We start from the raw sequence: 18,089 nt of genomic DNA, 5'->3' as shown, positions 1-18,089 counted from the left end.
CACTCCTCGACGGACTGCACTAAGATCGGTAGCGAACCAGCGTACTGCCTGCACTGCCAAGGCCCACATCCTGCATCCTACAAAGGCTGCCCTGCGTATAAGAAGGCCAAAAGTCTGCAAGCTCCTAGGCAGCCAGCCCCTAGGGCCCAACAACCCGCCAAATCTCGCATGGTTGACCCCTCTATCAGCTTTGCCAACGTGGCAAGGAATTCTGTAGCCCCCGAGAAGCCCCAGCAGCAAGCTCCACCTGAAGCCACCCAAGACTACATGATGGCAGCTATGATGTCACGTATGGAAGGTCTGTTGGAAAAGATGATGGACCGGATATTCAAGCAAATGACGGAGATGTTCACCTCCATCCTTGCCAAGGTCTGCAAATAGGCCTGCGAATAGTTCTTTGGAACGCGAACGGCCTGATAAGTAGCAGGCCAGAGGTGGAACATTTTGTCCACACCAATAACATAGACATACTCCTCATATCCGAAACCCATTTTACCAGCAGATCCTACTTCAGGCTTCACGGCTACGACCTTGTTCACGCTGACCATCCCAACGGCAGTGCACGCGGCGGAGCGGCTATATTGATAAAATCAGGGATAAAATTCAATGAGCTGGCTACCCTGCAAGAAGACTGGGTTCAGTGCGCCAAAATAAACCTCCCCAGCCCTCTGGGAGATCTAACCATTGCTGCAGCGTACCTCCCTCCCAGACACAGGGTGTCCGAAGAACAATTCGAACTACTGCTGAGTAGTTTGGGTAACAGATTTTTAATTGGAGGTGACTTTAACGCAAAACACCAATGGTGGGGATCTCGGATTAACAACCCTAAAGGTCGTGGCCTGCTTCGATGCATGCAGCGAAACGGCATAGATTGCCACAGTACTGGTGAGCCCACTTATTGGCCTACTGACGCATCGAAGCTCCCAGACATCTTGGATATTGCCCTCTCCAAAGGCTTTGATCGCTCCAAAGTCTCGTGCTCTTCTAATGCGGACCTCTTTTCTGATCACAGCGCAGTTGAACTGCGACTAAATCTTCCGGCAATCAGGAAAGGTTCGCGGACCAGAATGATTAGAAAGAGTACGTGTCCGGCTGCCTATAAAGCATGGATGACGGAGAACATCGACCCTCTTCAAGAGCTCACTACCACCGAGCATATTGATGCTGCCATCATAGAGCTGACGCAGCAGATGTGCAACGCTGCTACACATGCATCGCCGAGAATCCCCACCACACCTAAACCTCCCACTAAGGATCTGCATCTCTGGTCTCCTGATGTTGCTGCACTGGTTGCAGAAAAGAGGCGGCTACGAAGAGTCTGGTTTCTGTCCAGAAACCCGAGGGATAAGTGCGCCTTTAATAGAGCCGCTAAGCAGCTAAAGGAAGATCTACTCAGGCTCAGGCAGAGCGCGTTTGAGGAATTCCTGGCCAACGTCGAACCTGGCGATCCGCAGCATAATCTCTGGCGAGTCACTAGACACATAAAGCGGCCAACACGACGGGCTGCTCCTGTCAAACGTGCTAATGGAGACTGGTGTCGCACCGAATTGGATCAAGCCGAGGCGTTTGCTGAGCACCTGCGTTCGACTTTCACGCCAAATATAAGGTGCAGTGAGCTTGACATCGCTGAAACTGATCGTGTCCTTGCCAGCAGCATCAATGATGACAGCAGTAGAACCACGTTGGACCATGTAACCGCTGAAGAGATCGAACTGGAGGTGAAAGAGCTAAAAACAAACAAATCGCCTGGCGCTGATGGCATTGAAGCGCTTGCTATCAAGCTCCTTCCAGCTCCTTGCTTTCAAATGCTGGCCAACACCTTCAACAGATGCTTCCAACTGGGTCATTTTCCAACCCCATGGAAAACAGCAGAGGTAATCATGATCCACAAACCCGGTAAGCCTGAAGCAAACCTTGCATCATATCGTCCGATCAGTTTGCTGGCGATACTCTCCAAAATACTTGAAAGAGTATTTTTGCGTAGAGTGTTGCCAGTTCTGGATGAGGCTGAACTGATCCCGGATCATCAGTTTGGCTTCAGGCGTTCCCACTCCACACCGGAACAGTGCCATCGTCTGGTTCGAGCCATCCTTAAAGCGTTTGAGGAAAGGAAATACTGCTGTGCTGTTCTGCTGGATGTTAAGCTGGCTTTTGACCGCGTCTGGCACCCTGGGCTGCTGCAGAAAATCAAGAGTATTCTACCACACTCCCACTACGCCTTCGTCCGCTCGTACCTTGAGGGCAGGACCTTTTACGTTAGATGCGGCGAGACTAGGTCGACCACTAAGGACATCAAAGCCGGGGTACCTCAAGGCAGCGTATTGGGGCCTGTGCTTTATACGATTTTCACGGCGGACCTACCCATCACAGTTCCAAATGGTCTCATTGTCGCCACCTACGCGGACGATACTGCCTTCCTCGCCACTGCAGATCTCCCTCAGGAAGCCTCGAGTATTCTGCAGAGGCAGTTAAATGCCCTCGAGCCCTGGCTACGTAGGTGGAACATCACTGTGAACGCCGAGAAATCCACACAGACTACGTTCGCGCTACGACCCGGGAACTGCCCGCCTGTTAGCCTCAATGGGGAGGCCATCCCCGATGACCCTACACCAAAGTACTTGGGTATGACACTCGACAGGCGGCTGACATGGCGCGCCCATATTCTGCGCAAAAGGAAACTGGTGGTGGATAGATTGCGTCAGTATCAGTGGCTGATTGGGAGGCGATCTAAGCTAAGAGTAAATTTTAAGCTCCTTGTTTACAAGACCATCATCAAGCCAATCTGGACTTACGGCATCCAGTTGTGGGGTACTGCCAGTACGACAAACCGTAAGGCAATCCAAAGGGTACAGAACAAGGCTCTGCGGATGGTCTCGGGTGCCCACCCGTTCCACGACAACCAGACCATTCACGAGGTACTTGGCGTCCCTTGGGTCACGGAGGAAATAAAAAAGTTCAGCCAAAAATACGTAAATAGGCTGTACAACCATCCCAACGTCCTTGCCATCGACATCCTGGACAACAGCCAAATTAGAAGAAGACTCCGGAGAACCCACCCGTTGGACCTCGTACTGGACTAGGATCTGCAGTTAATTCCCTCTGTTATTTGTTATTTGATACTATATGAAATTTATCTATTGTAAAATGTGAATGTATTATCCCTAAAATTTAATTATTGTCTAATTTGGACAGATTTTAAATAAATAATATGATTATGAAAAAAAAAAAAAAAAAAAAAAAAAATCTTACTTAGTGACGCATATAAACAAATCTCAAATTAAAAGAGTCTTATTTATATTATAAATATATACAAATATACAAAAAAAAATGTTCCATATGAAAAATTTGAGTCTAAAAACTACAAGTCCCTTATGGTTGCCAAATGGAATCGTCATCTACTTAGTGACGCTGATAAAAAATTGTCAAAGTAACAAGATTTACTAAAAGTTTCGAATTAATAAATGAAATGAATATGAAATGAAATGAAATGAAATGGAATGGAATGGAATGAAATGAAATGAAATGAAATTTAATATATTTAATATTAAAAAAATATATCTATATTCATTTGGGTAAATTGAGAATATCCATACAATGGATTGCTTATAGTAAAGCAACAAAATATATGGGTATTTCTCAGAACATATAATATTAATATGATTTTGTGAATTCCTATAATAAATAACATTCATATATATGAAAATGTTATCATATATCAATATTATTGATATATTATATATGGAATGTATGGAAAATATAAAATATTCCTTCAATTTCCTCAAGCATATGGAGGAAATTCATATGAAGGCAGACTTTTAGTACTGTAAACACGCAGTTTAAAGACGGCGTGTCCAAAAACATATATAGGGTAGTGCCTGTTGGCTGGCAACCAAATATATGGGTATTTCTCAGAACATATAAAATTAATATTATATTGTGAATACCTATAATAAATAACATTCATATATATGAAAATGTTGTAATATATCAATATTATTGATATATTATATATGAAATGTATGGAAAATATAAAATATTCCTTCAATTTCCTCAAGTATATGGAGGAAATTCATATGAAGGGAGACTTTTAGTACTGTAAACATGCAGTTTAAAGACGGCGTGTCCAAAAACATATATAGGGTAGTGCCTGTTGGCTGGCAACCAAATATATGGGTATTTCTCAGAACATATAAAATTAATATTATATTGTGAATACCTATAATAAATAACATTCATATATATGAAAATGTTGTAATATATCAATATTATTGATATATTATATATGAAATGTATGGAAAATATAAAATATTCCTTCAATTTCCTCAAGTATATGGAGGAAATTCATATGAAGGGAGACTTTTAGTACTGTAAACATGCAGTTTAAAGACGGCGTGTCCAAAAACATATATAGGGTAGTGCCTGTTGGCTGGCAACCAAATATATGGGTATTTCTCAGAACATATATAATTAATATTATATTGTGAATACCTATAATAAATAACATTCATATATATGAAAATGTTGTAATAAATCAATATTATTGATATAATATATATGAAATGTATGGAAAATGTGAAACATATCGATATTGATCAATATTAGTTGAGATATCCCATATGTTGGGTGGCAAATAGAATTGAAAATACCCGATTTCAAGACAACGTGTCGAAAAACACATATAGGATGGTCAGTGGTTGTCCATCTATAGTTGAACAAAATTTATGATATCCATATAATTTTGTCAATTTAATAGCAAAATTAAATATTTTCCGTATGTTTTGTATCTTGATTCTTGCGAATACGAGACTTGGCTTGATACGGTTAATATTAAGTGTCATCACTTTTTAGATAATAATGTTGAAAACGAAAGCCAAGGTTGTATATATTATTATATGGCAACAATTGTTTTCCGACCTTTATCGTTAATCTAATTCAGGCTAATGTTATTATTAGTGCTGTTGTTATATATATTATATATATATTATAAATGTTTCATATGCGCTCGGTTTTATGTGATATATTACCAGAGAGTTATATGGAAATGATAGATTTTAAATTTATCATAAAAATACAAATGATTTAACTCAATATTTATATTGGTTAATCAAAAATAATTGGTACATGTGTGAAATATATATGTATGGCGAAATAAAATGATATTTTAAAATGAAATATGTAAATATGAATTATATTATAGAATTATATATGAAAAAATTCTAGTTACTGTGGGCAAACGTGGCGTGTAACAAATATAAAGAATTTTAAAACGATTATGAAGCTAAACAAAGATAGCCATATTCGTATCAAGATTATTTTCCTCCCTCCTAAATGCAATTTAAAGAAAAATACTCTATAATAAATTTTGTATTACTAATTTCTATTTTAAAAAAATATGAAAGTAATATGAATTAAAAACATTATTCTGGTTGATCCTGCCAGTAGTTATATGCTTGTCTCAAAGATTAAGCCATGCATGTCTAAGTACACACGAATTAAAAGTGAAACCGCAAAAGGCTCATTATATCAGTTATGGTTCCTTAGATCGTTAACAGTTACTTGGATAACTGTGGTAATTCTAGAGCTAATACATGCAATTAAAACATGAACCTTATGGGACATGTGCTTTTATTAGGCTAAAACCAAGCGATCGCAAGATCGTTATACTGGTTGAACTCTAGATAACATGCAGATCGTATGGTCTTGTACCGACGACAGATCTTTCAAATGTCTGCCCTATCAACTTTTGATGGTAGTATCTAGGACTACCATGGTTGCAACGGGTAACGGGGAATCAGGGTTCGATTCCGGAGAGGGAGCCTGAGAAACGGCTACCACATCTAAGGAAGGCAGCAGGCGCGTAAATTACCCACTCCCAGCTCGGGGAGGTAGTGACGAAAAATAACAATACAGGACTCATATCCGAGGCCCTGTAATTGGAATGAGTACACTTTAAATCCTTTAACAAGGACCAATTGGAGGGCAAGTCTGGTGCCAGCAGCCGCGGTAATTCCAGCTCCAATAGCGTATATTAAAGTTGTTGCGGTTAAAACGTTCGTAGTTGAACTTGTGCTTCATACGGGTAGTACAACTTACAATTGTGGTTAGTACTATACCTTTATGTATGTAAGCGTATTACCGGTGGAGTTCTTATATATGTTTAAATACTTGTATTTTTTCATATGTTCCTCCTATTTAAAAACCTGCATTAGTGCTCTTAAACGAGTGTTATTGTGGGCCGGTACAATTACTTTGAACAAATTAGAGTGCTTAAAGCAGGCTTCAAATGCCTGAATATTCTGTGCATGGGATAATGAAATAAGACCTCTGTTCTGCTTTCATTGGTTTTCAGATCAAGAGGTAATGATTAATAGAAGCAGTTTGGGGGCATTAGTATTACGACGCGAGAGGTGAAATTCTTGGACCGTCGTAAGACTAACTTAAGCGAAAGCATTTGCCAAAGATGTTTTCATTAATCAAGAACGAAAGTTAGAGGTTCGAAGGCGATCAGATACCGCCCTAGTTCTAACCATAAACGATGCCAGCTAGCAATTGGGTGTAGCTACTTTTATGGCTCTCTCAGTCGCTTCCCGGGAAACCAAAGCTTTTGGGCTCCGGGGAAGTATGGTTGCAAAGCTGAAACTTAAAGGAATTGACGGAAGGGCACCACCAGGAGTGGAGCCTGCGGCTTAATTTGACTCAACACGGGAAAACTTACCAGGTCCGAACATAAGTGTGTAAGACAGATTGATAGCTCTTTCTCGAATCTATGGGTGGTGGTGCATGGCCGTTCTTAGTTCGTGGAGTGATTTGTCTGGTTAATTCCGATAACGAACGAGACTCAAATATATTAAATAGATATCTTCAGGATTATGGTGTTGAAGCTTATATAGCCTTCATTCATGGTGGCAGTAAAATGTTTATTGTGTTTGAATGTGTTTATATAAGTGGAGCCGTACCTGTTGGTTTGTCCCATTATAAGGACACTAGCTTCTTAAATGGACAAATTGCGTCTAGCAATAATGAGATTGAGCAATAACAGGTCTGTGATGCCCTTAGATGTCCTGGGCTGCACGCGCGCTACAATGAAAGTATCAACGTGTATTTCCTAGACCGAGAGGTCCGGGTAAACCGCTGAACCACTTTCATGCTTGGGATTGTGAACTGAAACTGTTCACATGAACTTGGAATTCCCAGTAAGTGTGAGTCATTAACTCGCATTGATTACGTCCCTGCCCTTTGTACACACCGCCCGTCGCTACTACCGATTGAATTATTTAGTGAGGTCTCCGGACGTGATCACTGTGACGCCTTGCGTGTTACGGTTGTTTCGCAAAAGTTGACCGAACTTGATTATTTAGAGGAAGTAAAAGTCGTAACAAGGTTTCCGTAGGTGAACCTGCGGAAGGATCATTATTGTATAATATCTTTACCGTTAACACAAAATTTTGTATTATTTAATAATACAAAAAAATAAATTTGCCAAAAAATATATTATATTATATAATCTATATATATATATATATATAAATATGTCAAAAAATATATCAAAAATATCTTATCTAATTTAAAGCGTTTTAATGAAAGAAAAAGTATAGTCCTATGGACTTAAATAGCTCGAGCAAATGGTGTCCAATGCCGAGTAATTATTATGAGATATCAATTACGAGTCGTGGGCGGAGGCTCTGATGTCCATAAAATAAAAATCGACCTGGCCAATCGATTAGAGATACAGATAGATAGAAGATATATATACGATATGTTAAATATATAATATATAATAGAATATAATATAATTACTTTGTGTGTATATGGACCATAATATACACGCGTTGCGCATATGTATTGTTCATCTAAGTTATGGGCATACATTGGTTAATGCAACAACCTAAAATATATAATGTTGTACCCGGTTAATAATCAGGTTAATGTTTTATATAAAATGCAATATATATCAAACTTAAATAGAAATAAAATGAAAAATGAAAATTGGTATTATATTGTTTATATGAAACTAAGACATTTCGCAACATTTATTTTAGGTATAAAAATACATTTATTGAAGGAATTGATATATGCCAGTAAAATGGTGTATTTTTAATTTCTTTCAATAAAAACACAATTGACGAAATTAAAAAAACAAATATTATAAAACTCTAAGCGGTGGATCACTCGGCTCATGGGTCGATGAAGAACGCAGCAAACTGTGCGTCATCGTGTGAACTGCAGGACACATGAACATCGACATTTTGAACGCATATCGCAGTCCATGCTGTTATGTACTTTAATTAATTTTATAGTGCTGCTTGGACTACATATGGTTGAGGGTTGTAAGACTATGCTAATTAAGTTGTTTATAAAATTTTTAAATAAAATTTATAAGCACATGGTATATTATTGGATAATTATTTATTATTCATAATATTAAAAAATATATGAAAAACATTAACTCACAATGGATGTGATAAACGAAGAAAAATATTTTCGTTTTCAATCAAATGATACTGAGAAATGTCTAGCATAAAAAATGTTGAAATATTTTTCATCTAGAATTGTCTCTTATTAATGATTAGAAATTCGAAAGCTATTGGAAATGTTATTGCTCTTCGTTGGTTCTTTATAATTATCGAATTTATAAAATGTTTTCTCATTATATTTAAAGAATTAATTAATAAAAAGTTATATACAACCTCAACTCATATGGGACTACCCCTGAATTTAAGCATATTAATTAGGGGAGGAAAAGAAACTAACAAGGATTTTCTTAGTAGCGGCGAGCGAAAAGAAATCAGTTCAGCACTAAGTCACTTTGTCTATATGGCAAATGTGAGATGCAGTGTATGGAGCGTCAATATTCTAGTATGAGAAATTAACGATTTAAGTCCTTCTTAAATGAGGCCATTTACCCATAGAGGGTGCCAGGCCCGTATAACGTTAATGATTACTAGATGATGTTTCCAAAGAGTCGTGTTGCTTGATAGTGCAGCACTAAGTGGGTGGTAAACTCCATCTAAAACTAAATATAACCATGAGACCGATAGTAAACAAGTACCGTGAGGGAAAGTTGAAAAGAACTCTGAATAGAGAGTTAAACAGTACGTGAAACTGCTTAGAGGTTAAGCCCGATGAACCTGAATATCCATTATGGAAAATTCATCATTAAAATTGTAATATTTAAACAATATTATGATAATAGTGTGCATTTTTTCCATATAAGGACATTGTAATCTATTAACATACAAAATTTATCATAAAATATGGCTTATAGTTTAATCCAATTAAAATGCTTGCGTTTTAACACAGATTAAATGTCATTAATTTGATAAAGTGTTGATAGATTTATATGAATACAGTGCGTTAATTTTTCGGAATTATATAATGGCATAATTATCATTGATTTTTGTGTTTATTATAAGCACTTGTATGATTAACAATGCGAAAGATTCAGGATACCTTCGGGACCCGTCTTGAAACACGGACCAAGGAGTCTAACATATGTGCAAGTTATTGGGATATAAACCTAATAGCGTAATTAACTTGACTAATAATGGGATTAGTTTTTAACTATTTATAGCTAATTAACACAATCCCGGGGCGTTCTATATAGTTATGTATAATGATATTTATATTATTTATGCCTCTAACTGGAACGTACCTTGAGCATATATGCTGTGACCCGAAAGATGGTGAACTATACTTGATCAGGTTGAAGTCAGGGGAAACCCTGATGGAAGACCGAAACAGTTCTGACGTGCAAATCGATTGTCAGAATTGAGTATAGGGGCGAAAGACCAATCGAACCATCTAGTAGCTGGTTCCTTCCGAAGTTTCCCTCAGGATAGCTGGTGCATTTTAATGTTATATAAAATAATCTTATCTGGTAAAGCGAATGATTAGAGGCCTTAGGGTCGAAACGATCTTAACCTATTCTCAAACTTTAAATGGGTAAGAACCTTAACTTTCTTGATATGAAGTTTAAGGTTATGATATAATGTGCCCAGTGGGCCACTTTTGGTAAGCAGAACTGGCGCTGTGGGATGAACCAAACGTAATGTTACGGTGCCCAAATTAACAACTCATGCAGATACCATGAAAGGCGTTGGTTGCTTAAAACAGCAGGACGGTGATCATGGAAGTCGAAATCCGCTAAGGAGTGTGTAACAACTCACCTGCCGAAGCAACTAGCCCTTAAAATGGATGGCGCTTAAGTTGTATACCTATACATTACCGCTAAAGTAGATGATTTATATTACTTGTAATATAAATTTTGAAACTTTAGTGAGTAGGAAGGTACAATGGTATGCGTAGAAGTGTTTGGCGTAAGCCTGCATGGAGCTGCCATTGGTACAGATCTTGGTGGTAGTAGCAAATAATCGAATGAGACCTTGGAGGACTGAAGTGGAGAAGGGTTTCGTGTGAACAGTGGTTGATCACGAGTTAGTCGGTCCTAAGTTCAAGGCGAAAGCCGAAAATTTTCAAGTAAAACAAAAAGCAAACTATTAAGAAACACAAATAATAATAAAAGGCAAAAATAATATACTTGAATAATTTTGAACGAAAGGGAATACGGTTCCAATTCCGTAACCTGTTGAGTATCCGTTTGTTATTAAATATGGGCCTCGTGCTCATCCTGGCAACAGGAACGACCATAAAGAAGCCGTCGAGAGATATCGGAAGAGTTTTCTTTTCTGTTTTATAGCCGTACTACCATGGAAGTCTTTCGCAGAGAGATATGGTAGATGGGCTAGAAGAGCATGACATATACTGTTGTGTCGATATTTTCTCCTCGGACCTTGAAAATTTATGGTGGGGACACGCAAACTTCTCAACAGGCCGTACCAATATCCGCAGCTGGTCTCCAAGGTGAAGAGTCTCTAGTCGATAGAATAATGTAGGTAAGGGAAGTCGGCAAATTAGATCCGTAACTTCGGGATAAGGATTGGCTCTGAAGATTGAGATAGTCGGGCTTGATTGGGAAACAATAACATGGTTTATGTGCTCGTTCTGGGTAAATAGAGTTTCTTTCATTTATGGAAGTTACTTGTTCCCCGGATAGTTTAGTTACGTAGCCAATTGTGGAACTTTCTTGCTAAAATTTTTAAGAATACTAATTGGGTCAAACCAATTAGTTCTTATTAATTATAACGATTATCAATTAACAATCAATTCAGAACTGGCACGGACTTGGGGAATCCGACTGTCTAATTAAAACAAAGCATTGTGATGGCCCTAGCGGGTGTTGACACAATGTGATTTCTGCCCAGTGCTCTGAATGTCAAAGTGAAGAAATTCAAGTAAGCGCGGGTCAACGGCGGGAGTAACTATGACTCTCTTAAGGTAGCCAAATGCCTCGTCATCTAATTAGTGACGCGCATGAATGGATTAACGAGATTCCTACTGTCCCTATCTACGTATCCGAGCAAACCACAGCAAGGAAGTAATAATGTTTGCGTGACTAATTGGCACTGCTAAGGGACAAAAGGTAGATAAGTGGGAGATATTACCTCGGTTTGGTATCGCCAGAAACCACACCTTATTGTTCTAGATTAATGGAAGTGTATCATTTCTCGCCGTTATACGGAGATATTTATTATATTTTGGAGTTGGGTTTCCTCATACGAATGAGTTATTGAACAAGGATGTATCTCAGGTGTAATTAGGAATTGAATGGCGAGTGCTGAGCGGACAGGAACACAAGGCAAATGTGGATCTGCTTCCAGAGATGCTTGCTTTTCCATATTTGGTTGAAGGTTTTTCAGGAGGGTGCTCCAGGCCACTCCAGGGTTAAAATGTGACCATCTTCATAGCGGGGATCTGCTTTCCATTTTGAAAGGTTGAGGCCATCATGTAACTGTGAAAGTTCTTCCGGAAGGATGCAGATGGCAGTTCGGTTTTCGCCAAGGACGATGTGTGGAGGATGCTTGGAGACACGTTATGAGCAGCGTCCGTGCCTCCCCGGCAGTATACGTGCTCGGGATCTTCGTGGACTTCAAAGGAGCATTTGACAACGTCGAATGGAGCGCTGCGCTGCGCCAGCTAGATACCCTGGGATGCCGAGAAATGAGCTTGTGGCAGAGCTTTTCTCCGGCCGGGGCGCAACGATCAAAAGCAGTTATGGGACAGTCAATGTCTCTGTAACTAGAGGTTGCCCGCAGGGGTCAATCAGTGGCCCATTCATATGGGACATTCTGATGGATGTACTGCTACAGCGCCTTGAGCCGTACTGCACTTTGAGTGCGTACGCGGATGATCTGTTGCTACTCGTCGAAGGAAACAGTCGAAGAAATCTAGAGGAAAAAGGAGCGCAACTGATGTCCATCGTAGAAACGTGGGGAGTGGAAATTGGCGTTGCCGTTTCCACCAGCAAGACGGTCATAATGCTGTTAAAAGGTTCCCTTAACCGGAGTCCGTCGGTAAGATTTGCAGGAGCAAATCTACCATACGTTAGCAGCTGCCGGTACCTTGGCATCACAGTCAGCGAGCGCATGAGTTTTCTCAAGCACATCGTACTGCTGAAGGAGCGAATGACTGGAGTCGTTGGAGCATTGGCGCGTGTGCTTCGAGCTGACTGGGGATTCAGTCCTCGAGCCAGGCGGACCATATATGCCGGACTCATGGCGCCATGCGCGCTATTTGGTGCCTCGGTGTGGTACGCCACGGCAAGGCAAGTAGTCGCAAAAATGCGTCTAAATGCCTGCCAAAGGCTGATCCTACTTGGATGCCTTCCGGTATGCCGAACAGTGTCAACCCTGGCACTGCAGGTGCTTGCTGGAGCTCCCCGTTTGATTTGGCTGCTATGAAAATAGCAGTCAAATACAAACTCAAACGTGGATACCCGCTGGAGGAGTACGACTGGACCTACGGCGAAGACCTCACAGGTCTAAGCTGGGAGCAACGAATGGTGCGGATAGACGATTGCCTACTGCTGGACTGGCAGGACAGATGGGACGATGTTGATGCACCAGGACGGGTGACCAACAAATTCGTACCAGATGTCAGGCTCATCTATCGGAATCCAAATTTTGGGTTCCCGATGCGTACGGGATTCTTGCTCACAGGGCACGGATCGTTCAATGCATTTCTGCACAGGAGAGCCCTCAGCGATACTGCCGCATGCTCATGTGGCGATCCAAATGAGGACTGGGAGCACATTTTATGTGCTTGTCCGTTATATGCAGACTTGCGCGACCTCGATGGACTTGGTGTGCGGCGCGTTGGCGAAAACTGGATATTCGAAGGAATTCTGGAGGACGAGGAGAGGATGCAGCGATTGACGGAGTTCGCTGAAGAGGTGTTCGACCGCAGGAGGGGCATTTAGCCCAACTTCCTTGCTGTGTGGTTAGCGGCGAAGAATTCTGCCACAGCTCGCCATTGCTTGTCGTAGGAGGCGACTAATTTGGCACTGGGGCACCCTATCCGGGCTTGTCGGAGCCAAAGGGGAGGGCCTACCGAGCCCTTAATTTCGGTACCACGGGTTGGGCAGTTCCAAGGCTGCCCATTGAGGTCGGCCCCTTGTGGGAGTATCGTGGTGGCTGTGGTTGACACCCATATCGCGGGTAGAACTCTCGGGTTCGACGTGGAGTTGCGTTATACAACTCGGGTGCTGTGACCCATAGAGCAGTAGAGATTTTAGATGATCTCGCCCCTCAGCAAGGGGGAGTGTTTGCCCGACAAGTAAACACTCGAATTGACACCGGGGTGGTTGCTATGTACATAGCTATAGCTTCTAGTCCGGGGCGTTGGTCTGGCGCTTAATCTAGACACATGCACTATATACTCACTTGTGGGTGTGTTATGTACTCACTTGTGGGTGCATGATATATCAACTTGTGGGTATATTAGAGTGCCGTGGTTGTAATCCCTTCAGTGTGGAACACGCCACGTAAAATAAGTGTCGGAGAGATCTGATTTACACCTGTCCCTATCTACTATCTAGCGAAACCACAGCCAAGGGAACGGGCTTGGAATAATTAGCGGGGAAAGAAGACCCTTTTGAGCTTGACTCTAATCTGGCAGTGTAAGGAGACATAAGAGGTGTAGAATAAGTGGGAGATATTAGACCTCGGTTTGGTATCGCCAATGAAATACCACTACTCTTATTGTTTCCTTACTTACTTGATTAAATGGAACGTGTATCATTTCCTAGCCATTATACGGATATATTTATTATATCTTATGGTATTGGGTTTTGATGCAAGCTTCTTGATCAAAGTATCACGAGTTTGTTATATAATCGCAAACAAATTCTTTAATAAAAGGAGTGCATTTATGTATTTTTGATTTGAAAATTTGGTATAACTCCAATTACTCAGGTATGATCCAATTCAAGGACATTGCCAGGTAGGGAGTTTGACTGGGGCGGTACATCTCTCAAATAATAACGGAGGTGTCCCAAGGCCAGCTCAGTGCGGACAGAAACCACACATAGAGCAAAAGGGCAAATGCTGACTTGATCTCGGTGTTCAGTACACACAGGGACAGCAAAAGCTCGGCCTATCGATCCTTTTGGTTTAAAGAGTTTTTAACAAGAGGTGTCAGAAAAGTTACCATAGGGATAACTGGCTTGTGGCGGCCAAGCGTTCATAGCGACGTCGCTTTTTGATCCTTCGATGTCGGCTCTTCCTATCATTGTGAAGCAAAATTCACCAAGCGTTGGATTGTTCACCCATGCAAGGGAACGTGAGCTGGGTTTAGACCGTCGTGAGACAGGTTAGTTTTACCCTACTAATGACAAAACGTTGTTGCGACAGCATTCCTGCGTAGTACGAGAGGAACCGCAGGTACGGACCAATGGCACAATACTTGTTCGAGCGAACAGTGGTATGACGCTACGTCCGTTGGATTATGCCTGAACGCCTCTAAGGTCGTATCCGTGCTGGACTGCAATGATAAATAAGGGGCAATTTGCATTGTATGGCTTTCTAAACCATTTAAAGTTTATAATTTATTTTATGAACGACAATGGATGTGATGCCAATGTAATTTGTAACATAGTAAATTGGGAGGATCTTCGATCACCTGATGCCGCGCTAGTTACATATAAAAACATTATTTAATACAATGACAAAGCCTAGAATCAATTGTAAACGACTTTTGTAACAGGCAAGGTGTTGTAAGTGGTTGAGCAGCTGCCATACTGCGATCCACTGAAGCTTATCCTTTGCTTGATGATTCGATAATAAATATATATATATATAATATATAACATAATCAATTTAAATTATCATCATATATGTTTGATAGTTTTTGTTGTTATATATTATTTATATATTTTATTAGGAGGAGGAGGTTAAATATGATATGGATTAGATATAACCTAATTAAACAGGTAGCCAAATGCATCGTCATCTTAATAGTGACGCGAATGTGTGATATTATATATCTTAAGAGTATAAGTCACATACAGTAGCCTAATGTTCTATCGTCATCTATTTAGTGACGCAGATATAAATTGTCAAAATATAATAAGTCTTGCTTGATAGCAAAACTTATGTCTCTTATTAAAGGCAAATGAAATGATATCTATGCATATTAAAGAAGAAAGAATTATAAAGCCATATAAAATAAACATATTTTAATATGAAAAATATGAATCTAAAAACTACACAAGTCTTTTTTGGTAGCCAAATGAATCGTCATCTACTTAGTGACGCATATAATAAAATGTCAAATTAAAAGAGTCTTACTACAAGTCTTTTTTGGTAGCCAAATGAATCGTCATTTACTTAGTGACGCATATAATAAAATGTCAAATTAAAAGAGTCTTACTACAAGTCCCTTTATTAAAGGCGGCAAATTAAACGGTATATATATTTATTTTAAATATATATACAATTTGAAAAAACTAAAACGAAAAATTGCATACATATTAAAAAGACTTTTAATATGAAAAAATACGAGCCTAAAAACTACAAGTCACTTATGGTAGCCAAATGCATCGTCATCTTAATAGTGACGCGAATGTGAAAACAAATGCCGAGTGCTGAAGTTCCAGGTAAGAGCTTAGATATTATATATCTTAGGACTATAAGTCACATACAGTAGCCAAATGAATCGTCATCTATTTAGTGACGCAGATATAAATTGTCAAAATATAATAAGTCTTGCTTGATAGCAAAACTAATGTCTCTTATTAAAGGCAAATGAAATGATATCTATGCATATTAAATAAGAAGAAAGAATTATTAATACAAGTCATTTTTGGTAGCCAAATGAATCGTCATCTTACTTAGTGACGCATATAAACAAATCTCAAATTAAAAGAGTCTTATTTATATTATAAATATATACAAATATACAAAAAAAAATGTTCCATATGAAAAATTTGAGTCTAAAAACTACAAGTCCCTTATGGTTGCCAAATGGAATCGTCATCTACTTAGTGACGCTGATAAAAAATTGTCAAAGTAACAAGATTTACTAAAAGTTTCGAATTAATAAATGAAATGAATATGAAATGAAATGAAATGAAATGGAATGGAATGGAATGGAATGAAATAAAATGAAATTTAATATATTTAATATTAAAAAATATATCTATATTCATTTGGGTAAATTGAGAATATCCATACAATGGATTGCTTATAGTAAAGCAACAAAATATATGGGTATTTCAGAACATATAATATTAATATGATTTTGTGAATTCCTATAATAAATAACATTCATATATATGAAAATGTTATAATATATCAATATTATTGATATATTATATATGGAATGTATGGAAAATATAAAATATTCCTTCAATTTCCTCAAGCATATGGAGGAAATTCATATGAAGGCAGACTTTTAGTACTGTAAACATGCAGTTTAAAGACGTCGTTCCAAAAACATATATAGGGTAGTGCCTGTTGGCTGGCAACCAAATATATGGGTATTTCTCAGAACATATAAAATTAATATTATATTGTGAATACCTATAATAAATAACATTCATATATATGAAAATGTTGTAATATATCAATATTATTGATATATTATATATGAAATGTATGGAAAATATAAAATATTCCTTCAATTTCCTCAAGTATATGGAGGAAATTCATATGAAGGCAGACTTTTAGTACTGTAAACATGCAGTTTAAAGACGGCGTGTCCAAAAACATATATAGGGTAGTGCCTGTTGGCTGGCAACCAAATATATGGGTATTTCTCAGAACATATAAAATTAATATTATATTGTGAATACCTATAATAAATAACATTCATATATATGAAAATGTTGTAATATATCAATATTATTGATATATTATATATGAAATGTATGGAAAATATAAAATATTCCTTCAATTTCCTCAAGTATATGGAGGAAATTCATATGAAGGGAGACTTTTAGTACTGTAAACATGCAGTTTAAAGACGGCGTGTCCAAAAACATATATAGGGTAGTGCCTGTTGGCTGGCAACCAAATATATGGGTATTTCTAGAACATATAAAATTAATATTATATTGTGAATACCTATAATAAATAACATTCATATATATGAAAATGTTGTAATATATCAATATTATTGATATAATATATATGAAATGTATGGAAAATATAAAATATTCCTTCAATTTCCTCAAGTATATGGAGGAAATTCATATGAAGGAGACTTTTAGTACTGTAAACATGCAGTTTAAAGACGGCGTGTCCAAAAACATATATAGGGTAGTGCCTGTTGGCTGGCAACCAAATATATGGGTATTTCTCAGAACATATAAAATTAATATTATATTGTGAATACCTATAATAAATAACATTCATATATAGAAAATGTTGTAATATATCAATATTATTGATATATTATATATGAAATGTATGGAAAATATAAAATATTCCTTCAATTTCCTCAAGTATATGGAGGAAATTCATATGAAGGAGACTTTAGTACTGTAAACATGCAGTTTAAAGACGGCGTGTCCAAAAACATATATAGGGTAGTGCCTGTTGGCTGGCAACCAAATATATGGGTATTTCTCAGAACATATAAAATTAATATTATATTGTGAATACCTATAATAAATAACATTCATATATATGAAAATGTTGTAATATATTAAATATATTGATATATTATATATGAAAATGTATGGAAAATATAAA

The 18,089-nt window shown here is 38.4% G+C and overlaps 2 non-coding genes and 1 pseudogene across 2 annotated transcripts; all 3 read left to right on the top strand.

Moving 5' to 3' along the window:
• Nucleotides 1-5,419: 5,419 nt before the first annotated feature.
• LOC121467213 lies at nt 5,420-7,413 on the top strand. The gene has a single exon (XR_005977351.1). It is a non-coding gene; the product is annotated as a small subunit ribosomal RNA (ribosomal RNA).
• A 736-nt stretch (nt 7,414-8,149) lies between these two features.
• On the top strand, nt 8,150-8,328 carry LOC121467205. The gene has a single exon (XR_005977343.1). It is a non-coding gene; the product is annotated as a 5.8S ribosomal RNA (ribosomal RNA).
• Nucleotides 8,329-8,683: 355 nt separating this feature from the next.
• On the top strand, nt 8,684-15,173 carry LOC121467220 (annotated as a pseudogene).
• Nucleotides 15,174-18,089: the final 2,916 nt, after the last annotated feature.

This window comes from Drosophila elegans, unplaced genomic scaffold (assembly GCF_018152505.1).
Source record: "Drosophila elegans isolate 14027-0461.03 unplaced genomic scaffold, ASM1815250v1 contig_243, whole genome shotgun sequence".
Taxonomy (NCBI): domain Eukaryota; kingdom Metazoa; phylum Arthropoda; class Insecta; order Diptera; family Drosophilidae; genus Drosophila; species Drosophila elegans.
Note: the sequence above shows the minus strand (reverse complement) of the source record. Positions and strands in the feature narration are given on the sequence as shown.